At 36.8% G+C, this 7,288-nt stretch overlaps 1 long non-coding RNA gene across 1 annotated transcript; it reads right to left on the reverse strand.

Moving 5' to 3' along the window:
• Positions 1-354: 354 nt before the first annotated feature.
• Positions 355-7,179, reverse strand: LOC145662434 (uncharacterized). Its single transcript, XR_014127045.1, has 2 exons — positions 6,598-7,179; positions 355-5,144 (listed from the first exon to the last, which is right to left on the reverse strand). It is a non-coding gene; the product is annotated as an uncharacterized LOC145662434 (long non-coding RNA).
• Between the last annotated feature and the right edge of the window lie 109 nt (positions 7,180-7,288).

Raw genomic sequence — 7,288 nt, forward strand, 5'->3', positions numbered from 1 at the left:
TGGGAAGGTAGCGCGGCTCTGGATTTGCACAACTCAGCATCCGGGTATTCCCCAGGTGGGAGTGAGGAAACCCAGAGAAAGCCCTGCCGGAGATGGGTTCGTGGTTACGCTCGACCTAGCCGAATGCCTCTTGGCAAGCAGGCTTGCTACCCGTACACCACTGGCTGCGTCACTATTGTCTGGTCCTGCACAAGATACAATGCCGTCATTCTCCTGTTGCGACCAAGGGAGCTACCATCCTCGGCAGTTTGTAAAAAAAAAAAAAAAAAAAAAAAAAAAAAAAAAAAAAAAGTCATATTTCACACATGACTGGTGAAAGGACTTCAAGGACCAGAACAAAATCAAAGAGGTATATTTGAGCGGACAGTTTTTATTCAAAAATTTGAAGGAATAAAAAAACATACACATACACACAATGTAATTTATACATGATGTCAAATTATCGTACAATTAGTATTTATAACATGTTAAACAAACCTTTAAAAGCTATAGTTATGCTTTGAAGGCCATTACGCTTATTCGGATAACCAATGAAAACATTTGTTTCTTTCATTGATAACCATTTACATTTTCGTTTTAGTGATAACTATATACATTTTGCTTATTACTCAGAAGTCCTAAAACTATAATGTTTTACGATAATTGTATAGGAAATAACTTTACTACAAATAACAGTGTGATATTTTGTATGTCATTTTACAATATTTGAAAAGATTATACGGATGGTCTCATTTTTATTTTTTAAATTCTCAAATGCGAGAAAGGTTTCCTGATAAGTATTGAAACAACGTGAAAACAATTCGTGCAAACAAGGAATAAAAAGAGTCTTCTTTGAAAAATAATTTTATATTACACTCATAGAAACTACCTGTATAGATACATGAAACGTTCCACAATTATGCAAGAGGGCACAGAACTCTGCTATGGCATACCAAGAAAATATTAAATACTTTTCATTTCTTATTGAATACTTATACGATTTAGACAAGAATGATACATCACAAAACTGGAAAAAAAAATGCATTGAAGGCATTAATACTAGGCCAAAAATTTCCGAAATCCGGCTTTCAAAAAAATCCGTACTTAGATGAAAGAAGCAGTCTGGGTTTCGAGATTCTGATTTTTGTTTTAAGCCGCGTGGTGCTCTTGAGCTCACCGTCACAGCCAAATGGAAGGGGGGGAAGCCATGTTTTAGCGGGATATTATGGCGCGGGCCATCTAGCCAATGGCATCATTGCATGCACCTTCCGGCTTCTGCTACGCAAGGCCATTCACATGAAACAAGTTACCTGACAATGTATTTCGGGTCGCCCGACGCATCCGTGTATCCCATCGGTGATATATCCAAAATACGGAAAGTAGAAGCAGATGCGATCGAAATACAAAATAGAAAATTTCCGCGTTTTGCTTAAATCAGCGACAGAGCTTTTGACAGTGTCGGGCAGCCACTTGTTTTATTCGGGTTGCCTTGAGTAGCAGAAGACGGAAGGCGACAACAATGATGTAACTGGCCAGGTGACGCGCCCCAATATTTCCTGTTCAGTAAAATGGCTTGTCCCTTTCCGACTGCGGCGATTTAAGCTAAAGAGCAACAAATCCACAACACGCGGATTCAAGCTGGACCAAAACTTTGAGCAGTGTTTACGAACTGAAAGTTTTTTTTTTAATCATTTCTTATGTCTATTTATTCAATTGGTCGCGTGGGGAATTGTCGTACTTTATTACAAAAGCTGGTTTTCCATTGCCTTAACACACACACACACACACCAAAAAAATTGGAGGTTGGTTAAACACATTAACTCAACGTGTTGACTGTTGACCGTGGTAGAAAAAAAAACTGGATTATTTTCTAAACATCCGTTTTTTTTTTTCAAAATTCAGATTTTTCCGACATTCGAAATTTTCTATTTTATTTTCCGGAATCTAGAAAGTAAAATTTCCGAAATTTCCCATCCCTAATTAATACTGTAGTACAGGCTTGGATCAAAATATGTCTCCTGTATGCTTGATACGAAAGTGTCCCAAAATTCACGCAAAAAGTAATTGTTACATTTTGACTTGAGCTGAAAATGAGCCTTATCGCCGATTACACTTTGAGGGCTTTGTTAATCAACAAAATCGATGCATTTGTAGTTCAGAAAATCGAATTAACGCCTTGGAATGACAACAAGCGTAGTACTTCAAGGAAAATGAACGCTATATGAACGAAAGTCAGCCAGATTCATTTAAAATGGTAATGGAAAATTTCAACTGTGTGCGTATGTGGAGGCTATTTACCCGATGTGTTGTTCCATGCATAACCGTATACTGTATAGTTTATGAATGAATAAATAAATAAATATAATCAAGTTTTAAGTATAAATATGTATTTTATGTCAAAACTAGCAGCGTTCACCCCGCTTCGCTGCGGTCACCCCGGAACGCAATAAACTTTGTTACTTAGATAATTTTTACTTTTTCGCTTTCAAGTGATATGATAAAAACCATAGAAGATTGCAGTAAATCTTAACATTATATCGCCTGTCATTTATGTTAACCCGCCCCGCTTCGCTGCGGTCATCCCGGTGCTGGCATATTGTAAAAGTGTCTCTAAAAATAAGCAAATCAATTAAAAAATTTTAAACAGAAGATTCAAGCTATTTTCCGCTGTATATCGCCTGTCATTTATGTTAACCCGCCGAGTGACACGGTCATGCGGGTTGCATATAAATACGTTTATTTTTACCTATGATGAACTAACAAAGGATTTGTGGACACCTGAATGGTCAATTATCTCAAGACACTGGTAATTAAAAATTAAAGTGATATGATAAAAACCATCTAGGGTCCAAATCCTAATAACCCCCCAAAAATGAAAGAAATTGGTTCAGCCGTATTAGCGTGATGAGCGGACAAAGAATTGTACGTTCTCTTTTATATATATAGATTAATTCTTGCGTGAAGTTTGGGACACTCATTATTAGCGTCCTTTCTAAAAGAATTCAGTGGTCTTCTTCACTTCTCACAATTTTTTCTCTCTTGGAATACCGTTAAAACCAGATTCTGAAAAACAGACAGCAGCTGTATAGCTCCAAAACCAAACGTGTCTCATCGAAGTAAAAAGCCTTAGTCATGATTTCACAACGAAAAAAGTTTTTACATACAGAAAGAGGCATTTTGCAACGTCATTAATTTTGGTGCTAAGCCTAAAGTTCAGATCCACGTAAGAAAATTACTTGGACAAAGTTTTTCGGTTACTTCACACATTCTCCGGCTGTCAAAGAAAGTGTAGGGTCCCACCTGAGCTTCCCTTATGAGAGTAGTAGAAGATAGTCGTGGAAAACAACCAAAAAATTTTGCCCATGTAATTTTTTACGTGGATCTGAACGTTGGGTTAGCACCAAAATTAATGATATTGCGAAACTAATGCTTATATTACTGATTTTCCCATACAGTTCTATACAGTTCTTAAAAAAAAAAAATCCAGTATATTTCTAGGGTTTGCAACTCAGTACACACCTGCTATTTTTCAACTCTTCAAATGTTAACGGAATTCACTTTGGAGATCATACATCAACGGTACTTTGCAGTCACTTTATATCTCAGAAAATTAGATTTTAAATTTTTAAACCTGGATGTGTATCTTTGCCCTAACTAACTTTCTCTCCTGAAATACAATAAAACCTATCTAAGGAACATAATTCAACATGCGCGGCATCGCATGCCCATCCAAGCGCACCAAGAAATGTAAGCTACCAAAATCAAGTTATACACGAACCAGAGTTTATCGCGAAATCGTTGATTTCGAGGGCCCGTAAAAACTAATCGATGTTAAAGACGGGAAAATGAGCTTATGAAGTTTGGGTGATATGGTAGTTATGTGCAAAATTGCATGTTCGTAGCATAAACCATGTCTGAGTTGTGGACCTCTGAAATCAGCTTTTTTTCGCCCACTCACATACTCATTGACTAACTGACTCTCATTGTTAGGGTCCTCCCAGTTAGCTAGAGAGTTGAAATTTTGCACAAAGTTTCTTTATAACGTCCCGAGTATTGAAAAAATTATGAAATATGAGGTAGGTCGTATCACAATATTTTGTAAACTTTATGCAAATGTTTTTGCACTAACATGTGAAAAGTGTTTCAGTGAGCTTTAAGCAACTACCCGTACTATGAAGTGTATGGGGTTACATATATGTCAAGGACGTTACGTCAAAACACGGTCAGATCCGATCAAAAACATCAGAGATACCAAAACTTCAGCTAAGTTCGTCAGGCCCAGAATAGTGGTAAGACGGAGGAGGGATGAGCAAAGCTCCTTGGCGAAAACATGTGATAGAAACTTTGGAAGTTGGCGCGAGGTTTCACACCATCGTCAACCGTAAAACCTGAATATCATCAATCTTGCCACCTCTTGGCAACTTCCTAACTTTCTCTAACAGGTCGCCAAGAAACTTTCGCTCATCCATCTTTCATCTTACTGCTTTTTAAGGCTGACGAACTTGGATGAAGTTTCTGATCGGATCTGATTAGAACTGTCATATCTTCTTTTCGAAGGAATGTTTTTTGAGATATAAGGTAGCAGCAAAATGCCGTCGATGTGTAAACTCATAATTCTAATAAAAATGGTCCATGTTACAATAAGGAAGACAGTAATACAGGGATTCATGACAAAAGTCCCTAATTAGAATGCATTTTGTGAGGAATTCATCGGTTTTAGACCAGGTGATAAGCTGATCTTTCACTGAAGGCACACAGAATGAATGATGTGGTGCATCCACACTTCCGTTCTCACTACTGTTTGCAACTATAGAAGTTACATCATTACTTTTCTCACTACTGTTTGTAAATATAAAAGTTGTTTCAGCGCTTGTTATACAAGGACTGTAAATATTTACATTACTAGCAACACTTGTACCTGAGTGAAAGTTCACAAAATTCGTAGAACATCCTGCAACCTGTTTCCCAGATGAACGCAATGCCTCAAGAATGGTCCATTCCTCCTTCTCGATTAGTCTCCTCTTGTGTCTCTTGGAAATTGGATGACGTACGCCTTCGTTCTCTTCCTCCATTTCTATCTCTTCCCCAGCGGAACCAGTTCTGAATCCTTTCTTTTATTTCCTGGTCTGTTGCTTTCCTGGCTATTCCATTAAGACGCACAGCCCCTGAAATGAAAATAATTTGTGAAGTCAACAGAACAATACTAGATATACTACAAATAGAACCAATAGATTACATCAATTCTTTATTATCCGTACTTCAGTAACGGTTCGAAAACACTTGAAATATGAACACGCAAACTTACTACTGTACAATGTTCTATGTAACAGACTGGCGTGACTGAAAGTAAAACCACTGTCTTAATGATAGTTGATTTTAAAAAATTACGATTCTACACAATGAAATAAAATTTGAGCACTCACCACATATAAATAGTAATTTTAACGGCCTCACATCATAATATTTGGTTGTAATTAAGTAAAGAAGAGAGGTCAAAAATAAAAATGGGTAAAAATCATGAAGGAAATTTCACAACACTTTAAGTCAGAACATTGTATAAGCTATGCACGAATACTAGAGATAAGTCACAGTCTACGTAAACAACTGCAAGAATCACTGCTATGCTTTCTTCTCAGATATTGGCAAACTGAAGAAATTCGTGTAAAAAAGAAGTTAACTACGTTCAACGTTGATAACAGTTAATTTTTATTCCCAAACTCTGTATCAAGTTTTAATTCTTTACAACATAAAAATTGGTGATAGGTCATCGAGTTTTTTCTTTCTTTTAAGTGATGGGTTTTAAGAGGGCTCTCGAGGCCGAAATTAAATTGCACGCATGATTTTACAAATGATAGCGTAGTTAAAACTTCTCTGAATATTTTCCGTTGTTTGAAAGTTAGGAAATAAACTTTTTAACACACAAAAACAATTCGTTCCTTGCTTTTTACATAACCAAAACATTCAGAGGAGATGTAACTACGCTATCATTTGGAAAATCACATTGTTAAAAGAACAACAACTTGCAATTTTTCTCCTCTTTATAAGTTTATGAAATATTTAGGGAAACGTTTAAAATTTGCGGCAATTTAATTTCGGCGTCGAGAACGCTATTAACCTTTTTTTAAAATTTGTTAAGTCGTATATATCATCTGCCCGCTTCTACTTGAAAACACAATCCCTTTTACACCTAGGTTTGCTTACACACAATCTTCTGTACAGTAAATATCGCATAGGGCTACGCGAATATCCCCAAACCGAATCTCCAATCTCCAAATACAATACAACTGTCAGTTCTCATTTTGCAACATTGCTCTCTTCCGCATTGAAGAAAATTATTGAAGGTGTACAGAACTCCCACCAGTGAAGGCCGGTCTCGTTACTCTTGTTCCTTCTGGCAGCCCAGGCTAGAAGTGGGTGATGAATTGCGAAAATGAGCTTCATTGATTTTGCAGATATGCCCTTTTAACATGAAATAATTCAAATATATTTCATCAACCTCTGCTCCTTACATAGTAGTATTATTGAATTTCCTTCAGTGAAATGAAAGGCGTCAACACAAGTCGACTAGTGCCACTGCATCAAATTTACGAGAAGTATCGAGATAAGGTAATATCCTACCTATTAATTATTATTCTTGAAATGGTCAATTTCTCCAGTGATCTCTTTTTATATTTCCCAGTCCAATTGTACAAGACCGCTACTTCGTCAGAAGAAACTCTTCTTAATATGTTTCTCACGACGTGGCCAAGATTTCTCCCACCAAAAGTGCCAAGGTACGTTTCCTGAAACAGAATTATAAAAATAAGAAAAGAATTGAAACACTTCCTTCACGTTGTAAGTCAAGCAATCACAATATACCACTAGTGGGTCTACAGACCAATGGCCTCACGTCAATTGCAATAACTATTTAACATCTAATGGTGGATTTCTATAACACTACTTACGCACTGACTAGGATGAGGATTGTTTAAAAGTCCAATTTTTGTTGCAAAGACATCATTTAAGGAATGCGACGGTTCAGCCGTCGCTTGAAAGCCCAAGTAATCTAGTTACTGTTTGGAGGTGTTTAGTCGGTAACTAAGATGCAATTTTTCAGAATGAACTGTTTAGTAATCAAATAACTCCGTATTTTTGAAAAGGTAAAACATTATTCACGGAGAATAACTGTTCACAGATGAATAAAGGATGATTTCGATCCCATTCTTGCGTACTGATACAATCATGATGATGTACGGCTCATGCATTGAATTTGAAAGCACACAGTACACGAATCGGTTGATCTCCCATGTTTAGGGTAGTTTGACACACG

Source organism: Thermobia domestica, chromosome 10 (genome assembly GCF_964235325.1).
Source record: "Thermobia domestica chromosome 10, izTheDome1.hap1.1, whole genome shotgun sequence".
Classification (NCBI taxonomy): Eukaryota; Metazoa; Arthropoda; class Insecta; order Zygentoma; family Lepismatidae; genus Thermobia; species Thermobia domestica.